We start from the raw sequence: 13,010 nt of genomic DNA on the forward strand, positions 1-13,010 counted from the left end.
AAAACCTGAAATATATCTTTTAACACTATTTTTTTTTATTATTATTTTAATCTTAAAAGTTGCTCCCTCTTTGTAATGTTTTGTAATGCTCCTGGATTTGTTGTCTGTTCCTGTGCCCAAATCTACTTAGACATGTAACAGGCCAGAAAAAGCAAAGATAGGGACAGTTTCCAACCCTGCTGAAAACACACACACACACACACACACACACACACCCAAGAAGACAAAGGCCCTTTCTCTGGAGTCTGTTTAATGACACCCATCCCCTGCTCTATTTTGGGAGGTGACTATTCCTGGGGCACCATTACTGTCATTAACACAGTCTTATATTATTACACCATTATCTGACATTAGCACCATTATGCATGGCACTCAGTGCCTTATTACTGTGCACCTGTGTGTGTGTGTGTGTGCGTGTGTGTGTGGATGTGCTGCCCTCCCTGATGCTCCACAGGATGCAGCCTTGTTGAATGGACATTTATTGTTTTATGGGACGTTTACTCTTGGAGAGCTACTGTAAAACGTTTTCTGCTTCCTCCTGGCCTTTCTCAGGAAGCAGCAGAACTTTGAACTCTTGATTAAAGTTTGGTTATTTTCTTGGCCACCAGAGGCTGATCAAAAAGAAGAACGCCGATAAGAGTGGGACAAATCCCCTCATTGTTTAGGAGCTGAGATAATTGCCTGAGCTGCATGGCAGGGATCCATCAGGCTGAAGTCCAGAGGGATGAACGGGAATAAAAACCACTCCCTAGAGGGGATGTGTCTGTCTGCACCGCATGACGTCTGGAGCAACTTGCAGGCACCGGTAAGGTCAGAAAATCCAATTGTTGCAGTTTTATGTCATGTCAAATCACTCAAAAAGTTTTTTTTTAATGGCAGTGACCCTTTTACCGCTATGGGTAAACTGGGCTGCCATTTAGATAAATTAAGACGTCTATTTGACCTCCTGAATGTTTTAGACTTTCTTGTTCGCATTATTGCAACATTTCAGACAACAGCAGGAGACGTTTTCTCATCTTTTACGACTCAAGAAATCTCAGCTGGAATTTCAAAACAAACATTTGTGGATGCGAAACCGTCTTCTGTCACACAACATTAGCCTTTCATCGCCTGTCGCGTTTTTTTAGTCGGCCAAACTGAATCTTCTTGTGGTTTCTCGATGAGACAAAACTCTAACAGTCTTCGCCGTCTCACATGACGGAGGAACGCTGCCTGAAACAACACCGTAGACCACAGAGAAGGCTGTTCTGGTCCCGTCCATCCAATCCCTGCACCTGCTTAGTCCTCTATGAGCAATTAAACAAAGATTATGGAAGAATAATCTTCCATAATCCATGATGTATACATTTTTTTTATATATATTTGTTGAAACTGTCATCATGTCATGGTATGAGACTGACAATTTGAAAGAAATCAAACTCCTCCCTCTTCTCTCAGTGCTCATCAGAAACCTCCAATCAGAGCCAGGAGGAGGGTCTTAGCGCTATCAATCATGCTCGTGTTTTTGTTTCCTAAAACATTCTTAAAAACCGAGTCAAATCGTCCTACCACCTCACAGTTTCCCCTGCGTTGCTTCCCTCTGTCCCGATGAAATACTTTAAACGTGACAAAATGTGGAACAATTTAATGTGGTTTTCAGTGTAGCAGAAATATTCTGGAGAAAACCCAACGGGACACAGCGAGAAAATGTAAACTCTACAGAACAAGGTTATGCTGTCCTTCTTTTCTTGCCCACATTAAAACCTTTTGAATTTTGGAGTGCTGTTTATTTTCATTGTCGGTTGTTCATCAGAACCTGTCACCTATTTGCTTTTTTTCCATTGGAGTTGTGCTTCCTCTTCCTCCTCTATCCGCCGATATGAAATGTAGAGACTCGAACCATGAGGCAAAAGTACAAGTAAACCCGAGGACCCGTGCAGCTGTTTGCTATGATTACACTAATTATTTATGACCATCAGCAGGTGGAAAGCCTGAGTCTGTTTGTGACTTTCATCTTCGAAGCTGATGGCTCACAAATCTCTGGTTCGCTATCAAACGGAATCTCAACAAAAGTTTCATAAATATGTCGAAAGGAGCGTCCCAGCTGATGATAGCGATCGAGGGGATGGAAGTAAAGAAATCACTGACCGACATTCACCTTCACCATAAATTAGCTGGAGCTTCAAAGATGTAAAGACAAAATCTGACCAGGTATTTTCTAGTTGCAAGTAACTTTTCAGCAAGATACAGGAGCTTTAAGACATATAATTTCTTTAGTATAGATGAAAAAGTACTAGACTATGTCTTGTTAAAAGTGAAACAGTCTGACTTGTTTTTAGATCTTGCTGAAAAGTTACTTGTGAGTTAATTTTTTAAAGTGTACTAAGATATTTGCGCTAGGAATCAGACCAGATTTTATGTTTCTGCAATGCGACTCCCCATCAGAGGTAACTTTGGCTGCAAATCTGTGCTGTGTTTTAAGCGCAGACCAAAACGTAGGATTGTGCAACATGAAGCTGTGGTTTGCACACAGCAAAGAATGCAAACGAAACAGAAAGGAAGAAAAAACACGTGCTGGAATGACAAAAGGCATTTAGGAAACATCCGATTAGTGGCGCGACTCTCCCAACACAGCAAACCGCACATCCATAACGAGCCGTAACACTGCAGTTTCTGTGTTTTCCTTCCTTCTGTGATGTTCCACCGGATCAAAGCGCTGTGGTTAACATGTTGGTCTGAGTTCGTTTCAGTCTTCGCCTCAGGGTTTACAGATCAAAACATGCATGGCTGTCTTTTACAAGAAGCGGTTCCTGTTGTTTTATTTTTATGTTTCAAGAAAAAAAAAAAAAAGCATATTTGTGTTAGGAGAAAATGTTTTTTTCTGGAGACGACAGCTTGATTCTGCCCCCGACGGTTGTTGATTTTTCTGCGGACGTCCTCATCAGGAGGCCGCTCTCTCGCTCTTCTTCCTGTTTCTGTTTCCCCTCCCCCAGCAACCAGGACACAAAGTACAGCCAGGGTTTCCGAACTGATGTGTCTCAGCGCCTTTTCCCCTCCCCAACACTCACGGTTCCTTCTAGGATTTCCTCAATTGGTGCTCTGCTGGGAGATGGAGCGCGGTCTCAGGACGCTGACCTCATCGCTTGGCCGACCGTGTAAAGCGCCGTTCTGATTCAGACAGACAGATGTTTGTGGTTGCTGGTAAAGGCTCCATTTATTATCTCACCCAATTGGTGTAAGTAGGTGGTCTTACAATGGCACTTAATATCTTTGTCTATAAATTCTGGTTTTAGAAAGTCTTTTTTTTTTTTTTGCAATATTTACAGAGAAAGACACTAAAAGTAACAAGCAGTTGTGCTTGTTGATTTATTGTTCATGTCGTTAGATTGGAATCTGCTTTGTTTTTTACGTCATGTTTCGTCCAACAAAATTAAATTTCCATTATTTTCTTGCAAAATTCTATTTTTACCTCTACTTCAAATGTTGAAAATGTGCATATAGTAGAATAGAAACAGCATTTATTGTCCCGCAAGGGAAAAATTTGCGTGTAAAGGTTCACTCAAAAATTCCTTCAAGCGTTAAAAACAAAACATATGATAGACAGAGAGCAAAAAGTACTTTTTTTGGTAGCAAAAGTTGCAGAACTCTAGTGTAAGATTATCTAACGATATTCATGTTTTAAATTGTAATTTCAGCAATGCGGGTGGTGGTGGGTCTTTTCTAAAAAACCTGGAGCGTCAGATTTACTGGGAAAAAGTTTTCGTCACGTTACAAATATGATTCTTGGTCTTTACACACAAATGGATCATCAAACTAGTAATTTTTTATATATAAATATTGATTCATTCATTAAAGAAAAAACCCCAGTTGATTCAAACCAGGCTGATTGTACATAAAAAAATCAAACTCTTGTTTTGAAATCGTGAATAAACCTTGACAAACTTTTTTTTTTTAAAAACAGGTAAGGTCAATTTCTGTAGCCAACACTGAGAAGAAGGTGCTCTCGCTCAACCATTTCTTTGTTTGCAGAGAGAGAGACACTGAAACATCCAACTTGTCCTTATGGTGTCACAATAAATTAGGATAAAGTCCATAACATGACCTTACACTCAACTTTTGAAAAAAACAACAAAAAAAAAAGGACTAACCAATCTTGATTGTGCTTTACTAGAAATTTCGTCTTGGATCAGTATCAAAGCCTAAGGTAGATAAACATAATTTATCCTAAGACATGTCCACTGTCCCATTACCTCAAGGACAAAGTGGAGAAAACAGCACGGGAAGCTCTCTACAATCTGGTATCATTACTTTTTTTAAAAAGAAAGAAGATGGGAGTAGAGATGACAACACCTTAGAAGTGCCTATAAAGCTGCAGAAAGAGAGAAAACAAAACCAAGAAACCACGACAACAAACAACACATGCACATACAATGACAACATTTATAGCATCACTACAAATTACACGGTACATGGTAAAACGAGATGTTTAGTGGCAACCATGACCCAACTGAGAGTGACAAACACCTGAGTGTGTGTGTGTGTGTGTCTATAGGGTTTCTTGTTTCTCTGGTGTCATTTCTGACTAACGTTTAGTTGTGTTTCTGAGTTCCTTTCTGAGCGTTGCTCTTCCTCAGCCCTGTTAGCAGCCTTAGCTGCTCCACAGTTTAAGATTTAAGAACTTTTATGAGGAGCCAAAATATTTTTATTGAGTGAAAGGTTTGAACTTAATCAACAACAACAAAGTTTTTTTTTGTTTTTTTGATGATGGCATACAGTGAGCAGAACAGAATTGGGCATTGTTCTATAAATTAAGCAAAAATGATCAAAGAAACAATGTCTGGATCTTTAAGAGATCTGTAGTAATAATAGCGACATTATGAATACAAACGTTTCCTTATGTTGGCTCAACAATACGTCGCTGTTAAAGGAGCAGTTCAGACTCTTTTCTTTTATAATGTGGGGTGCTGGAGAGTTGCTATTTGTGCTTGGTTTCTTACTTTCAGTAGTCTGAAGGATCTCGGTTTACTTCTAGAGACCTGATCTGTTGGCTTGTCAGAATGGGGCCGACGGGGAAGATTTCGGCCATGTTAGACGGCGGTGCAGCGACTGGGCTTCTGCTGGTCCAGATTGATTTGTGGTTTCCTTTGAGTTCTGAATTGACCTGTCAGATCTGATGTGGTAAATCCCAATGCTGTTTCTGAAAACTAAAGCAGTGTATAAATGTCATATTGACCATAAGAGAAATGAGCTGCATTTTGAGTCAGACAGAAAATGTATGGATTGTAAGATTACCTCCAGTTTATGCGTGGAAGCATTTGTAATTAACTTCCATCAGATTTTTTATTAAACTTTTGGACCAATACTGGCGGGTTGGGCAATTTGTGGCTAATAACACTCACTGTGGTTTTATGGAGTCCCAAACAGAAATGGATCAAAGCCAGAATGACTTTATTCCTCATCTGTTTTTCAGTTTCATTTTATCAAAGTGTGCTGTGTTGCTTTTTAAGACTATTTCACCTACATCACGTTCTTAGACAAGTTCTATTCAAGCAAGGTGAATGGCTTTAAGTAAATAATCCCCCAAAATTGAATTCCAAAAACATTTTAAACCTTTAGAGTTCACCTTCTGATCACCAGCTAAGTCAGCCTGATCTGGAAATGTTGAAGGATTCCTCGTGTGCTGCTCACTCTCCAGTGCAACAGAATTTATAAAACTTCTCAACTATCGCAGAAGTTATATAAATGGAAAGCTGAACAAAGATGGATGGCACTAAACAAGATGTAATCCTGAAAGAAAACCTTCGAGAGAAGAATATTATTATTATTATTCAATCTCATGCAACTCTGTGCAGATGCTCTGTCTGTGCTAATGAAGATTGGTTCACTTCAAAGCAACAAATCCTTGGAATGGCTCCTAAAGACTCACCCTTCTTTTAATAATAAAGCTCAAGTTTTACCGGCACTTGGGCGCTCTCTCTTACGCTGCATCCTCTTCTTTGCGTTTTCTTTGTTTCTGCAGGTCATTAAGCATGAAAATAAAAGGCTAATGCAGTGCAACACTGAACTCTATGTCGCTCCTTTTGGTTCAAACAAACTATCCAAAACGAAAACAAAAAAGAGATATGCAGGCTTCAAAGACAAGACGGGACTCATCTTAAAACACGTGAAGCACGTTTTTAGACATGATTCAGATAAAAAATGGCAGCCTGTTTAAACTTTGTTCCCCAGAGCTTTAAATGAACTCGATCCAGTGCCATCTTAGGCTGTTAACACTATAGATGGTTATTGTTGGCTTTGACCTTGTTCCTATCAGTTTGAGTGGTTAAATGCCAGTTGCTTTGAGAGTAGGTTGGCTGATGAACAATTTATGAGGCGGTGAACAGGCCTCATAAAGGGGAGTGTTGTTCTTTTTCTTTGTTTGCAGCTGATATCTCCTAACAGGACGAGACAGAAACACAGAACAGCCGTGTCAAGCCTGTTACGTTATTTTTGTTGGCCCGCGCGATCTGGTCTCTCTCAAAACAAAGTATAAAATGTCATAAAGGTTATCCCAAACATTACTGATTATTTACTCACTATCTCGAACAATGAGATCAGATGAGAACCGACCTTGGCACACTTTTCCCTTTCTTCTTTTCTCCTTCATTGCAACGTCTCAAAGCTTAAAACATGTTTTCTGTTTCTGGTGACGAATTCAAAGCAGAAGCAAAGTGACAATAAAACAGGAATCTATTTTGTTTTCCTGTAGCTCCCACAGCTTTTGGAAACGGCGTTCTGGCATTTCGGGATCAAAACCGCATCTGGCAGTTATCAGTCCTCTGGCTCTGCGTAGCTTCACAGTGCTTATTTGTGCCCTCGCCGCAGTTTGGTTGCATCAGATACGGGACGCTGCGGCCGAGGGGAGGCCATCGTGACAAAACGGTGGGATTCCATGAACCCTGTTTTTTTTTTTTTTTTTTTTTTTCAGTTTTCAAAGTGAGGAAAAACCAAAAGAGAAAAAATCCAAAACAAATCCCATCCAAAATGCACACGTTTGAATAAAGCAGCAGGAGGAAATAGCAGGAGAGTGACCTCACATTGTGTTGAGGATTGATTTTTTTCTTCTTGAGGGCTTTTATTTCTTCCAAGTGGCAACGCAAATAACCCTGGTTACGCACCAGAGACGTCAACGTTTCGTGATCCATCATCGCTTTGGGAACAGGAACGGCACCTTGACCTCCAGCAGCAACAAGTTGAGGAGGAGGGGGTTTATGATTGGCTGGGCAGAAGTTGCAGTGTTTGTTAGTGTTGAGACAAGGGGGAGTTTTAATCTCCCTGTTTAGCCACAGTATAACAGTAGAGGAAAAGCACAGTCAGGATAGGTGTGTACTTCCTTTCCGCTCAAGCTGAGTGCAGGAAGCCACATGCTGAGACTTGAGAACAGATGCAGGAATACAAAAAAATATTTAAAAAGTCTTCCTGAGGGCTTGTTTCAGTTCCCTAGATGTGATCTAAAGATACATAATTACTTGTTTTTAGATGAAAGCAGAATATGAATGCAGATCTCTGTCTTTTTTTTGTTGCCTGAATTGACAACGCCTCATCTGACACTTCAGAACAGAAAGCTTTTGTTGTGAGAGTAATCAAAACCGGGTTTGTCAATTTGCAACCACCCCAACTTCACTGAATTATCTCAGGATTTTATGAGACAAACCAACGCAAAGCAAAGTGCATCTCGAAGCAGAAGGAAAAGGACAACGTGGTTTCCAGAAATTGCTTTCAGAAAGTGAGAATCTAGAGTCCACTTGTTTTATTATTATTATTATTATTATTATTATTATTATTATTATTATTATTATTTAACGTCCATCTGCGGAAGGCTCAGAGGTTTTGTTAGAGAGCAAAGACCAAGAAATACAGCAGACAGATCAGGAAGAAAGATGTAAATAGCATAGACGTTTGACCTTTGACCGGGGTTGAGAGCCATCTTCCTGGAGGACAGCTATGCTAACAGGCAGCCAGAGCAACAAAGGAATGAGAGACATTATAAATCCAGCATTTGTATCAAAACTAAGATTAGTGCTTACTTCACTGGTAAAAGTATCCACAACGTGTCGTTTCTCTGTTAAGCATTTCTGTTTGCGAATTGCTGAACTTTTTCTCAAAGACAGTCAAAAGGTGCCGGGTAGGAAGCTGGGAGTCAGTCAGATTCGGTAGCTGTGTTTCCATGACAAATGTATGCAAAACGTTGTTGATGTTACGCTATTGTCGGGATAAAAACGCAACAATGTTACGTATAAATTAGAAACGCAAATAAAATTATGCATGAATAAGTTTGTTCACACAATAAGTCATTAAGTAACATCCTGCTCCGAAGTCCTCTGACTACTTCCTGTTGTCTCCTTCTTTGTGGTTTCCACCAGCGGCAACATCTGGTTGTCGATCGTGTGACTGGTGTGATGCAAAAAATGTTTTTGTATTACAGTTTTGCTAAATAAACTAATTTTGATAAAGCCACAAAACAAAACAGAAAAACCCATCTCATCCTAGCAACAGAACTTTGATCAAAAACCAAGTTTTATTTTTGAAATGTCAAATTGAGCAAATGATATGGTCATTGGAAACGCAGCTTCAGTCCTGCCAGTGAATCACTATATTTTATTACAAGATAATAAACAGCCAACCCACAGAATAGTTAATAATAGTAATAATAAAAACTGTTTATCTCTATTTTTTTGTTAGCTGTATGTTTCTCCTGGATCGGGAGCAACATTGTCAATATCAAAATCTACCATTTGAAAGGTGCAGACATGTTTCTCCTCACTCACACACTCGTTCTTTAATTGATTTTTTTTTTCTCACACCAGCCTCTATCCGCCGTTAATCCCTTCAGTGTGATGCGCCAGTGAGTTCGGGATCTGGGCCGACGTGCCGTCTGGTTTTTCCATCAGCTGTGCTGCAGGCTTCGCGGTCTGCCGTTGTCCCCCGTTGGACAATTACATGCTGATTCACAGCTGCACTTCCAGAAAGAAAAAGGAAGGAAGCCTGGCATCTCTGCAACGTTCTCATGAACTTTCTGATTGCTGTTTTAGCTTTCAGCCTTAGCGACTTTACGAAAAGTACAGCATGAAGATGTTTTTAAGGAAAACCGATATCTGTCTGTCTTCCTTCTGTCTGAAAACCAGCTGAAGAAAACCTGAGCAGCGAGTTGCAGCAGGGATTTAACTCCCCACCTATCAGCCTCAGTCGACGTCTACAGCAGGAGCTTTTAGTGTTTTCCACAAGTTCTGGAAAATGTAACTACAAAAAATCCGTCCAACACGGCTCACATGCTGGTTTTCCACATTCCTTCAAGTGCTCAAGTTTTTTATCAAATTGACCTCCAAATTCCAAATGCGGTTATGACAATTAGGTTTCATCACTGTTTTCTGTAGATTAGCTTTAAGTAGATTATTAGCGAAATAACACGCAGCATTCCTGGAGAGTTCACTCTGTTCACCAAAATCGCTGGGCGTTTCTCCGTCCTGCAGCCAAACAGTGTGGGAAAGTCGCACAGCGTGAGCTGTCAGATTATGTACACATTATGCGATCCTGTGAGCCCAAAAGAAAAAGGACTTAAAAAAGCATGTGAATTATGATTTTATGCAATTTTTTTTACTGATGCTATAGAAAACAGCTGAGCTTTTCCAGATCAGTTTGAAATCTGACATAAGATGACATGAATCAACAACTGTATACAAAGCTAATTCAGTTTATTGATCATAGCCTGATATTTGTATATTTTAAAGTCCTTACTGGACTTTTTGCCTTCAACAAAACACAAAAAAAATTGTTTTCTTTATTCACCTTTTAGTTTCACATGTGTCAAGGTTAAATGTAAAACACAATCCGCCTGTCTTCAACAGGCGGATTGGCGCAGCGTCTGCAGTGAAGCTGTACCAATCCGTTGTGGTGAAGCTGAGTCAAAAAGCAAAGCTCTTGATTCACTGGTCGATCTACCTTCCCACCCTCATCTATGGTTATGATTTGGGTCATGACCGAAAGAACGAGATCGCGGATACAAGTGGCTGAAATGGGTTTTCTCCTGGGCTCTCCCTTAGAGATCGGGTGAGAAACTCAGTCATCCAGGAGGGACTCAGAGTAGAGCCGCTGCTCCTTCACATCGAGAGGAGCCAGTTGAGGTGGCTTGGGCATCTGGTCGGGATGCCTCCCTGGTGAGGTGCTCGGGACACGTCCCACCGGGACATTGACTGAGGGACGATCTGGACAACCCAAAGAGCCTACGCCAGAGCCATTTGGATTGACAGAGAGCCGGAGGAAAGAGATGGGGGAGGATTTCGCTGCAGCGATGCAGGAGGGCAAGGGGAGCAAAAAGAAACATTTAAGATAAGTTATAAACACACAGCTATAACGCTCACACACACACACACACACACACTGCAACGAAGACTGCTTGCTACTGTTTCTGTTTACTGCTGTTTCATGTTGGAGTGAATATTTGTTTGTATGTTTTGTGTTTGATAAACGTTGTTTACTAGACTAAAAAAAATTTTTGTAACTGATTGATTCAGAAATGTAAGTTCTTAGAGGAATATTGGATGAGATGATTTGAGATCTTAGTTTATTTTCAAGATGGTAATTTTTTTTTGATACTTTGACTAGTACAATTATGGTTTACTCTGCATTAATCCTAAAAAGGATTAATGCATATATATATGCTGGAGATAGGAAATGTTTCTCTTTTAAATAGTCCCATCTGTTTTCAGTTTTTAAAATAAATTAAAACTTTTGGAGAGAAGAAGACGGATACATTTCATCATGTGGGATCTTATGTATGAAAAATGAAAAAGAAAAAAGCACATTGTTTCCAACTTCATCACAAAAAATATCATGTAAAACAATATCACTAGTATTTTAATATTTTTCTATAAAAAATGGTAAAACGAGTATTTGTTATTAAATTTTGATTTAAAACATTATTTGATTCCTCATCATCAGCTTTAGGACTTAATCTACCCTAACATCCAGGTTTCCATGGATACAAGGTGAAGTCCTGTGCTGCTCCGCTTACGAGAAACGGCATAAAAACCCAATGTGGAAGGAAGAGTTTCCCTCCTTTTCCCTCTGAGAGCTGATAAGATAAACTGAAGTAGCGATAAGTGGAGATGTTCTCAGGTAGAGTTTCTCAGAAATCCAATAAAATCTCATAAAACAACATTTGCCCAGTCTTTGTCCGGGATCCATTCAGTTATCACAGCAGAACTGGGTTGTTTTGTACTTATTTTTATGTCAGTTTGATTGATAAATAAAGTTACACATGGACTCAATTGGAGGCTTTGTGGATTTTCTCCAGATCATCATGAGTTTCTTATGATTAGATATAATAATAATAGAGCGTAGCATCAAAATAAGTCAGATTTTTATGTATAATACAGATCACACAGAGGAAACGTAGAGAAATATATCAGATAGGTAAACTAATAGCTTAATTGTGTGCATGGAGGATGAGAATTACGTTATTTCTTGATTTATACACTAGCATAACTCAGTATGGTGCTAACATACTGACAGATTGTCTTGCTAACTGCGTTAAGGATTTCCAGGAAACGTTTTTTTCCCCATTGAGCTTTGTTTCATTTCTAAAGGAGAATTTTATCCCCGGAAAAAAATGATAACATACAACAGTGAAAGAAGAAAAAGAATGAGCTGTATTCCTGATGAAAGAGCAGAAAAGCTTTTAAGCCAGCGAGCCGCCATCTTCTCTCTCTGGACGCTAATTTATTAGCTGTTGAACCGCCACTGGGATCAAGTTCGTCCGCGGCCGTTGTCCGCAGCTTTACTCTGTCCGCTTTCACAGATTTCCTTCCCCTCCGGGAGCGGTGAAGTAAGTGTTGGAAAAACAAGCGGTTTCTCGTTTAAGGAGGTACATTTCTTTCTTGTTTAAAGACGTCACGGTTTGTGTTTCCCCGAACTATAAGCATCGGGTCTTCCTCCGTCCTCATTGCGAACTCAAGATTGAAGAAATATCTATCAAAATAAGAAAATTATGAGCTTTTTCTTTTTATACAGGTTTTAACCTGCATGCTAGTGCAGACTTATCGTCTTGTGTGATATGGTGAAAATATATTTAAGTGTGTAAAACGACCCATCATGACCTCAGTCGTTATCCGTACAGCGATCGCGCATTCATCCCGGTTCAGATGTAAAGATTTGTAAGCATGATACCTACAGACGAACAGAAGAAGACACCAACTGTGTTTACTTTCTTTCTCAAGTGTCTATTGTGTTGGTCTCTACCCATCACATGACACCTGGTCACGGTCTCCTCATCAGGCCTTCCCCCACCGCCACCCTCCACTTCCAGCCTCACAAAAATACACACACTCAAAAATCACGCACTTCAACGCACACAATGGCCCGCTTGTTTTCTCCAGCAAGTGTACAGGAAGGGAGATACGGGAGCCAAAATCATGATGTTGACGTGCTCCCCGCATGTTCCCCTTCCCCGCTCGCCCCCACCGACCTCATCAATGCGGCCCATTGACTCGCCGCTCGCTTCCTTCGGCTAACGGGCGACAGCTAACCGTCCCCGGCTAAAATGCCAATGTCAATGTGATCGAAAGCCAGATTATGAGTTCATGAGCGAATGAAGACCGTATATCATTCTGTTCCCTTGAACGAGTAAAAGTCTCAATACAAAGCTAGCATAAAAATTCGCGCTCACGTTTTTAGTTGTGTAAGAATGTGAGGAGTTGGGTTTTCACTAAACACACCATCGGTCATCCTCCCCTGCTTCGTGCTAAAGGGCGTTGAAGAGGGCGACGATCCTGCCAGTGACCTGGTGACAGACTCTCAGGGTTTTTATGACTTTCTTGGTCATGGTAGTTTGGGCTAGCTGGTGTTCATCCATTCACCGAGACATAAACCATCTATAGCCGCTTTGTCCTGTTTTGGGCTGAGGGGCCGGGGGGGGTCGGAACCAGGACGGGTTACCAGTTCAATTTAGGGCCAAAATGAAGACAAGATGCTATTCATGCTAACATGGAGGTGCA

The sequence above is a fragment of the Gambusia affinis genome, linkage group LG09 (assembly GCF_019740435.1).
Source record: "Gambusia affinis linkage group LG09, SWU_Gaff_1.0, whole genome shotgun sequence".
Lineage (NCBI taxonomy): Eukaryota > Metazoa > Chordata > Actinopteri > Cyprinodontiformes > Poeciliidae > Gambusia > Gambusia affinis.